Here is a 10,855-nt window from a genome sequence, read left to right on the forward strand (position 1 = left end):
TATCTAATATATGGTAATCTAGTAACATATGGTACTCATGTCAAGTGGAAGAATCTAGCAGATGGCACTTGGCGTGGTCCAGATCCCGTACTGAAGTGGGGAGTAGGGGCTGTTTGTATTTTCCAACAGAATGCTGACAGTCCAATATGGGTATCCGAGCATCTGGTGCATGCTGTGGATTTTTATGTCCAGAAGCCTGAAGATAGGACAGAGCCAAGAGATCAAATAGACACTGGCTTGTCAACTGAAGAGTTGCTGAGATCCTGAGTAGGACCACCTGTGGTGGTCCGAGTGCCAAGGATCTTTCCACTATCAACCCATACCATGATAATGGCAGCCACTGCTGTGGCTGCCAGAGAGCTGGCTTCTGATAGCATAATTAATACCTTATCAGGGCAGGTGGCAAATGCCTTACCCACTCAAATAGAGCTAAATTTACAAATGAACGTTGCAGTTAAATTTGGGCAGACTTATTAAGGTTTGAGCAGGCACAGCCTCCTTAAGGAGTGCTTACATGAACTGGAACATCATCTTCATCCTTTCATGGTGTCAGAGCCAAAGGCAAGCTCAGGTCAGTGTCAGCACTTGGCGAGTCCTCTTAGCTATTGACCCGGAGAATCTTTCACTGCAAATCTGGTTGAACTCAGTGATGGGTGACTAGTGAGCCAATGACAAGAAAGGTTTTTCTGGGGGGGGGTGCTGCCCCAACCTAAGACAGGAACTGTGTTTTGACCTGGATGCTTTCCCATGATGGGTAAGGGGTATTGCCTGACATCCAATGCTACCTAAGACAGGCCTAGTCATATAATTTATGTAAAAGGGAGACCTGTAGCGTCCATGAATCTAGCCTTGCTCCTGGGGTTCCACTTGAAGATAGTTTCTGGTCAGCCAGCTAAAACATTCTGCTTGTTCCTGTGCTCCCTCTACCTCACCTGGTGATTAGCTATAGGGCATTGTTGACTCCACCTTGGGCATGGTAATTTCCCACCTGCCTGGGGGATATTCCATTGTGTAGCAGCTAGGTATTTAAGGTTTTTCCCGAAATTTGAATAAATGACCTTCAGCTGATCTCTTTTGGAATGACCCAGGTCTCTTGTGTTTTTTTTTTCAATCTCCAGGCTCTTGCCTGGCTCACATACAGTACAATGGTGTGTGAACTGTACCAAGAGTAATGCAAGTGTTACATTAAATACCTTTTTGGACTTTTTTTAAAACTTAATACGTTATACAGGTATATCTTTTAGGTCATACAACATCATGGGGAATTTTGCTAGAATGGTTTTGAAGGATCTTCCTATCTGGCTTGTTCACTGTTTTCCTGCATATGTAGGATAAGTCAGAGGACGCTAATCTGATTTTGTGGCCTATTCTTCGCACCTATTTCATGCATTTCTGCCCTGTGCCAACAGGGACTCAGAGAGAGACTAGAGTATGTAATGATGCCTCCATCTGTTCCTTTATAAGAAAGCAATCAGTCTTGCTAGAAAAAGACATTCTGCTTCAGCATTTGGTTGAAAGTACACCCTGCTGTAATTATTGTGTTGTCTATGCGGTGTAGGTAAGGACAATAACCTTACTGGTTTCTGAGAGCTTATCTTGTTGGAATATAGATAGGTTGCTCTTTTGAACATATTTAGCAGGAGTGGTAGAAATGCTTTGCATTTCTCTCCATATGAAGTGGTGTTTGTCTTATTTGTGGTAGTTGCAAGCATAAACCTAAACTGCAGATGAGTTTTGGAAATCAATGATGCTGTTGATGATATGGGGAATAAGACATACTGGAGTTGGGCCTTTCTGTCTCAGTAACCACTCCCCAAATAACTACAAAGATAATGTTAATTTTGAATTCTCACCAGTATGTAAGGCTTGTTTGTAGCTAATTCTATCTCTTACAAGTTAAATTAAGCCATTTGTATTTATTTATGTGATGCCCTGAGTCTCGTTTATGTCATGTACACACTTCTCACCTTGCTTACTTGCATCTGATGGTGTGTATCAAAGTCAGCCCTTCTTTTTTCAGCATTGTCTCTGCCTTGAACCTTCTTCCTTGCCATCATTCAATCCATTTATTATTATCAATGAATGCAGTATATCTTCATAGTGTACAGAAGACTTATTCCACCACAAAAATTAACCTATACCCCAGTTATAACTGGATTATTTGATATTTTGATGTCAAGCCTATTAAATTCTTTATATATTTTGATCAGTGCTCTGTCAGATGTAGGGTTAGTTAAAATCTTTTTCATTCTGTACTCTGTCATTTTATCTTACTGACAGTATTCTTTGCCTTACAGAAGCTTTTCAGTTTCAGGAGGACCCACCTATTAATTGTTGATCTTAGTGTTATATTCAGGACATTGTCTGCTATGCCAATGCATTCAAGGCTACTTCCTACCTCGTAGTATATATTCACTTCAAAATGGATGTTAGGTGTAAAGTAAAGGAAAACCAGGCTACAATCCACAGACTCAATGAGGCTAAGTAACAGTGAGGGCCCAAAGAGAGATACATGGATTTTCCCTGGGAAGGGGAAATAGAAGAGATCTCCCAAGAAACTGGGGGTGATCAGTGTGGAGGTATGGGAATATGAGGATTCAGGTTGAGTGGGCTTGGAGCGGGATGAATGGAGAGAATAATGAGAGAGATATCTTGATGAGGGAGCATTTTAGGATTAGGGAGAAATCTGATGTCACAAAAGGTCTCATGAATGACCCCAGCTAAGACTCTTAGCAATAATAGAGAGGGTGTCTGAACTGGTCTCTTGTAATCAGACTGCAACTATCGTAATTGTCATCAGAGAGCTAGTAACATATGGTAGTATATTCTAGTAACATATGGTATCTAGTATATGTTACATACTAGTAACATATGGTTACTAGAGCTAGTAACATATACTATTCTAGTAAAATATGGTATCTAATATATGGTAATCTAGTAACATATGGTAGTATATTCATTGATCACAGCCAAGCACCAGGTCAATGTCCAGGTATCTTGTTGAAGAGAGAGAGGAAAAGTGTATGAGTCAGGGGTTAAGGTCAAGACAGGGGAACCCACAGACAGTGGACCTGAGCTCCTGTGAGTTAATGAACTCTGGGCTGATAGCAAGAAAGCTACATGGGATCAGCCTAGGCTTTCTCCATGTGTGTGGCAGTTGTGTAGTTTGTTCTGTTTGTAGGGATCTGAACAGTGGGATCAGGACCTGTATCTGGTACTTGAGCTTGATTAGGGAAACCATATCCCCAAGCTTGGTTACTTTGCCCAACCTTGATGCTTGGTCCTGCCTCAACTTGATATGACATACTTTGTTGATTCCCATGGGAGGCCTGCCCATTTCTGAAAGGATATAGAGGAGGAGTGGATACAGGCGGTTAGAAAGGAGGTGTGGGAAAGAATGGTAGCATGGAGGGTGGGGAAACTGTGGTCTGTAATTAGAATTTCACAGAAGGCATCTAGTATTAATCAGTACAGGAGAAGACAGTGGAGATTAGCCCAGGGTCAGTGTAAATTATGTCTCCAGACTAGTCAATATTTTCTTCTGTGAATATAAATAATATGGGTGTGAAGATTTGCATACTTAAGACTTCTACCAGCATTTAGGTCTCATGGATTGAAGGTAGCAGTTGGCACGAAGATCCCAGAAGGAAATAGAGTCACAGTTATATCCCAGAAAATCAATCTAAATATTAGTGTAGCACTAGAGTATATGATCTCACTGGACTTTTAACATGGGTAGAGTAGAACAGAAGGAGTCAGATTCACCAACAAAATCATTGGTGTTGAAATAAGGAATTCACTGTATAAGAGTTACTGCTTCCTGTCCATGACACAGTACCCCATAGTGATATGTGGAAGAAATAATTGGTGCTAGTAGATTTATTCTATGTAAAATATTGACTTTTATTTGATTTGATATCTCATTGGTTTTGAAACCTTGATGTCACTTGACACTTGCTCATAACAGATGACTCTTGGTGTCCCAAGTTCTTTATCAAGGTTATTTTTAAAGTTATACTAATAAATGTAGGGCATTAGCTCACAAATTTGCATTATTGCTTACACAGAGTAAATATCCTTATGGTACTTGAATTATATTCAATGGATTTATTTCTTCTTTAGGGTAAAATATTCCTGGGTCAGAAGTTGTCTCAGTCAGTAGCATACCTACTTTGAAATTATGAACATCTGAATTTATTTCTAGAATACACAGGTAAATATCCAGGAATAGTATTCTGGGCATGCAATCCCAATGCATGATTGATAGTGACAGATCTCTGAATTTTCCCGTCTTGCCAAACTAGATCACTTGGTGAATTTTAGTAAAAGTAACTGCTTAAGCAACCCAACATAGTAGATATTTGTGTCAAAATTGCATTTTTTAATATAATAGCAAAGTTGTACATATGAGTTTCAAGAAGATAAAACTGCATGTACATGATTCTTATCAGATCAAGCTATCCAAATTCTCAGGATGGCTGTTACAGGAACTGATGAAGTGTTAATCCTATTTTAGGAGTCATAGGCATTTGTTGAACTGCTCAAGAAGGAAGAATTTATTTTCTTCTGTAATGTTTGATCTATGAAAATACTCAGTGTCCAGGGGAGTTCCACATATCCATGAAGGCACAGGCAGCCCCAAATGAACTCAGTTTCTACTAAATATTAGGGAGCCTGGGCTCCATAACCCTATATATTGGCTGGTTATTGTTTTCAGAAATGATATCTCTGGTACAATGGAGAATTTCTTCATGATGAGAGAAGCCTACATTTATCTCAGTGTATGAGGACAAATTTGCATGAGTTGCTAAGTTGCAATAATAATTTATAGATATTAATTCTCCTCCCTTCCTATAATGTATAATGTAATCACCACTGTGTGATTAACAAGATTTCCAATAGCAAGTGTTATCTCCCTAATGTTGAGCAGGTCATAAGCACAAATAGACAGGCATTGGATACAACCCAGATACATGTGCTACTATTACACACTTAAGGTTATTGTGCCATACTGTTCTTTGATGTGGTTCATAGCCATTATAGCTATTTAGGACTTTAGATTGTTTTTCTCCTTTAGAAGCTTGTACAATCATAATGGATGCATCTACAAACACTTCTATACCTAGTGCTCATAGAACATTGCAGTGAAGTGAGCAGAAAAGTTGTGAGGAGTCAGAAGATCAAGGAGTATGCTTTGATATCTTATGTCCCATTAATATCAGAAGCTCCACCTATAAACTCTCCACAATATGACTATATGAAAATGAGATCAATAAGGATGACAGCAATTAATGTGTTAAACAGTCCAACAAAATTCCACCAGGTCTCAATTTTACACAAACAATTATAGGCCACTGAGAAAAGCTGGAAATGAAAGATGTGGCTTTCCCAGGGAAGAGCACACCAATTATTTGTCTTCTACCAAAAGTCAAGTTTGAAAACATACATGCAGTTAGCATTAGACTTACTGATCAGTTTATATTTAATAATATATATGTGTATACATATATGCATGCAAAACCAATTAGTGAAAAAGAAACTATGAATTTGAAGGAAAGCATGAATTGGTGTGTGGGAGGGTTTGAAGACAGGAAAGATTATATGTTGTAATTAAATTATAATCACAAAGATAAAAATAAGAAAGCAGAACACACACTTGCATACACAAATGCACACAGACACACACACATACAAATGCAAGTACTCACAGATACATACACAAACACATACACACAAAGAAAATAGAGAGTTCTTCAAATTATGACACAATAGTGATGTTATAGGTAGGGGAAGATTTTAGATTATGTTATGGGTGGTGGGCTTTAGAAACACAAAATATTAATATAATTATATTAAATAAGGCATATTTTAAAAAAAGGCAACAGAGAAAATAGAATTTGTCCTCTGTATGTTTCCTGTATGTACACTTGTGCTCCTCACATCATAACTGCATGTGCACATGCACACACACACACATACACACACATGCATACACGCACACACACAAGGATATTTTGAAAGTTCCACTTTTCACAATACATCTTATTTTTTTATGGTACATTGCTTGACCAGGGATAGAATTCTCCAATTCTTCATTAATCTAATCATCGTTTTGCACGTCACACTAATGGTTCCAGTTCCATGTGATGGCTTATGTACATTCATAGCAGTTATGAAAATTGTCATAGGCAGATGGCAAATATTCAGCAGAAAGCTGCACTTGACTGCCCAGAGTCACAGAAGGGCTCATTCAAAAATGCAGGCTTTCTTATAGGAAGCCAGGATATATTCCTAAGGAGCCAGGCATACTCATGCCCAGGCACCTCTGATTGTTTTCCTCTATTATCAATTGCAGCCACATTTCATGCTAAATTACATTTTTCTTTCTTTCTAGTTTCAGTTTCCCTGTTTCTGTGGTAACATACAGGGAGGGGGAGAGAGACATGAAAAAGCAGCTCAAATGAAATCTCCATAGTTACAGCAGGCCCTTGATTTCCATTGGTAGCTTTGAGATCTGTCTAGTGATTGGCCCAAATCCATTCTCTAGATGATATCACACACTTATCCAATCCGAGGCAACCAGAGATAATATCAGTCCCTTCACAAAGGGGTTTTTTCAGTCAGGCTCCTGGCTGGAGTCCAGCTCACAGCTGGATCCTGGTTCTAGCCAGGACCTGACTATAACATACTGGTCAGTGAAGGAGGATTGCTCCTGAAACCTGCCAGGAGACAGAGCCAATTGAAATCCAGCGTAGGCAGGTACTTTCTAATATTTCCCACATGCAGCCTGAGTCACCTGCTTCTTTTTCCTGTGCAGGAAATGTGTTCCTGCTTCCTAAGCCGCTGTGTCCCCTGTAAGATACATCATTTTCATTCAGCTGTGGATTTTGGCTTTATGTGCAATGCATGGGATTCATCTCAGCCATCAGTAGCTAACCAAGACAGGAGACCTGCTGCTCCATACATTCTCTTCATGGACCTACTGTGTGAATAATTTTCTTTAAGTACGTCTCTTATATGGCAACCTGAAACTCTGAGAGCTTGTAGCTGAAACATTTGCTGATGCTATTTTTATTTGCATGTTTTCTTTTTATTGAAGATAGATTTTGTTCCCTACAATATATAATGACTATGGTTTCCTGACCTCCAACTCCTTTATGATATTCCCCACATTCCCACCTGCCCAAATCTACACTCTTTCTTTGTTTCTCTCAATGAATATACACATGCATGTAATAATGATAGTAGTGATAATAATAAAATATCAATAATAATAATAATAATAATAATAATAATAATAATAAGTAAAACCATCAGAATAGGACAAAGAAATAAACAGAAGAAAAATTGCCAAAGAATAGCACAAGAAACACACAGATGCAAAGACACATATGTTCAAGTAAACAGAACCATAAATTATTACATATAAGCAAAGGACATATAAGGATAAAAGAATTGCTGCCAAGAATGATGAGACAAAGAATCTCCAAAAATGTCATTTAGTGTTTTGTATGTGTGCCACCTACTGTTGTGCTTTGAATCCTCTCTTAAGGGTGGTTTGTATGTGCTGTGATACTCCTTTGGAAGAAACCGATTTTTCATTTGCTTTCAACGTTTAAGTGTACCTTTATTCCGGATTGGGGATGGGGTCTTGTGATAATCTTCTTTTGCCCAGTACTGAATGACTATCTGGGAGCAGAGAATGTAACTGTAACTTCCGCTTTGTTTCCATTCTGCTTCCATTAAAAATTGCATGTAGTCTATGTTCTAATCTAATTCTCTTTGTAGGTACATATTGTTTCTACTGTGTGGAAAATACATTTGTTTACCCTTCCCTGTCTGCACACTCCAGTATTTGAGATCAAGCAAGGTAAGGAGCATGTCCATATTCCCATGGGAAGAACTTTTCTATCAAGTATATAGTGAAGGATACTTACACTCTTCCTTTATAAGAAAGTTAAGCTATATTCAAATGGATGCAGACATATGGTATGTTTGTAAGAATTCGCTATATACTCACATTATTCTTATAATTATTACTGTAATCTGGAAATGTTAATATTTCTTTCACTGGAGTTAATCAAATTATTTTAAGGTTAATTTTCAATTACATATACACCCAGATCAATATTTTGCCTCAAGACAATATTGCTACAGACCCCTCAGGGGGATCATAGTTTAGAAGTGTAATCATCAAAAATTGATATGTGACCTTTTATTATTTTGTAATTTTTATTTAATTTATTCCTTGCAATTTTTATATATTTACCCAATAGTGCACTCACTCAACATGAACTCTATTCCAATTTCCCATCCTTAACACGTGATTTAAAAGAGCTCAGAGAGATAAACTGGGGTTCAATCTGAAGATCTGAGAAGCAAAACAGCCAGTCACTGACTCTTACATCGACCTCAGTCCAAAATGGTGATCCTGCCTTAATGAATCTCAGAATGAGACTGTGTCTGAGAACTGTCTCTTCCCATTTTATAATCCTCTCTGGTGCTGGGATTAAAGGTGTGCACCACTGGGATTAAAGCCATGCACTTCCCAGTTTCTATAGCAACTACTGTGTTTACTAGGATTTAAAGTGTGTGTAACCACTTCATGGTTTGTAAGGCTGACCCATGGAGCTCTTATCCTTTCTGATCTTCAAGTAACCTTTATTAATTAAAATACATTTGAAATCACACTATAATCCTCCTTCTATAATAGTTTATTTACTTATCATTTAGATCCAATTATTTTAATTATTGTTTCCCATATGAATGCCTTAGGTATGAACCATATAGTATGAAATTGCCCATCACAATTTATCTTTTCTAAATTTGAGATACAAACATGTTACTTTTAAGCCATAGTGTTTCCTTTCTTGTAATTCTCAAGATCATGTATTAATATCATAATTGCATTATAGATATTCTAACTTTTAATGTCCCAGAATGTAAACTTTGAAACACTTAGAATTTCAGTCTCTTTATTATATTCAATTTTTTTATGACCCAAAAGTTTTTTAAAATCAAATGTCTTGGAACCCTTGGCTCCTATAAAATAACAAATAACTTAATAATTTATTACTAAAAGAGGGAAGAAACAGGAAATAGTTACAATCAAATAAATCTAAAAACAAACTCCAACTGTGAAAACATCTGAGGATTCATGTATATGCTCAGTTTCTGGAAATATGCCCTAAAATTTTAGGTTTTCTTCATGGGTTTCTATAATAATAATAAATAATAATAATAGTAATAAATAATTTAGATGATACTCATATGGTGGGCCTATTGATCACACTAATAATAATAATAATAATAGTAATAAATAATTTAGATGATACTCATATGGTGGGCCTATTGATCACACTGAGTATAAGATATTCTGTTTAAGTCAAGAAATCTTCAATGTATGGTTTTGAAAGATCTTTAGCATCCCAGGATTTGCTTACTTTATACAATATTTTACCAAAACCTTTACATAAATGCTATTATTGATCGTTGCTTTAAATTTTGTGGTGATAACATACTTATATCATTTCTCCTTTCCATTTCCTCATTTCACACACTCTCAACACCTCCCTGTGTTTGCTTTCAAATCGACAGTCAAATGCATCCTCCTAGGATTTAAAATGTCAGAGAAAACTCCTTGTTCCTTTTACTCTATAAGCATTCTGAGACTTCTTTTATAAAATTCTCTTATCCTTTATTGGAGAAGTGTTTTATAAATTTATCCAAATGAACCAAGTTCCACATTTCTGCATATGGATAGGATGTGATCTTCTACAATGACCTTTCACTGTGTTAAAAGAGAAGTTTCCTTCATGAGGGTGAAATCCATACTCATCTATAGATATAATAAAAATGCTTATATGGTTACTAAAGAGTATAATGCTTTAGTAAAACTGTAAAGATTATTAGTTTCTCCTCTAAAAATATTAACTACATTAGTGCTTGGTGGTCAGCTACATTTCTAGTAACAGGATGCATTTTTTTTTTAAAAGTTGAGCAGGTCTAACGTACAATCAGGGAGCTGTTGGTTAATATCAAGGTGTAAGTGCCACTATTGCATCCTTAGGTTTATTGTATCATTCTGGTGGTTGTTGTGATTTGCAGGTTTCAGAGCTGTGAAAGATTTTTGGAAGCTTGCTTGGCATAGGCTGTTATCAGAAAGCTTGGTAAGAAGTTTTCAGGTCAGTTCCAGATTGGGGACCACTAGGCCATGTATCTGAAGTGTATGTTGTCTTCAGTAATAAGAGTTATGTTTCTACTTCTATAGAGAGAGTTACAGCAATCAATAGAAATAGACTTTATGTTTTGAGAATCATTTGGACAGACATAAAAGGCAACTTAAAAGAAGGCTTCTAAGATGTGTAATTGGGGTTTTGTTTGGTGAAGGAAGCTAAGATGTTAAAAGTTTATTTAAGCTTCATATATATATACTTGCTCATGGATTTATGTTTTATAGTTTTAGATATATAGTTGATAATATGATACCTGATGACTACTCAGACATCCTAATTATTATTTTGCCCTCCTCCCTCTTTTGTATTTTGTATGTAAACATAGTTTAGAGGATGAATGGTACCTGAGAATCAGTTCAAGGAGTCCTTCTCTAGTTTAAATAGACATGCAGATTATGTGCTCCCCACACGAAAAATAATATGCACATGCTGCCAAAAAAAGAAAGGGTATTTAAGGGTTGAGGTATTAGGAATGTTGAGAATTACTTTGAGAGTCTGATACCAGACAGTTTAAGTACAGTTCAATTTTAGAAAAAAAATCTGATAACAATCATCTGTGTGCGCTATAACACTTAAGTTATGTTTATTTTTGAAACTCTTCTGCAAAGTACATGTGATTA

At 36.8% G+C, this 10,855-nt stretch overlaps 1 long non-coding RNA gene across 1 annotated transcript in view; it reads left to right on the top strand.

Moving 5' to 3' along the window:
- LOC101981174 overlaps nt 1-10,855 on the top strand; it is a 274,159-nt gene that overhangs the window by 109,356 nt on the left and 153,948 nt on the right. The window contains exon 15 of the long non-coding RNA XR_003376706.1: nt 7,789-7,870. This is a non-coding gene — a long non-coding RNA (uncharacterized LOC101981174). The remainder of the gene's footprint in view (nt 1-7,788; nt 7,871-10,855) is intronic.

The sequence above is a fragment of the Microtus ochrogaster genome, unplaced genomic scaffold, assembly GCF_000317375.1.
Source record: "Microtus ochrogaster isolate Prairie Vole_2 unplaced genomic scaffold, MicOch1.0 UNK94, whole genome shotgun sequence".
In the NCBI taxonomy this organism is placed as follows: Eukaryota; Metazoa; Chordata; class Mammalia; order Rodentia; family Cricetidae; genus Microtus; species Microtus ochrogaster.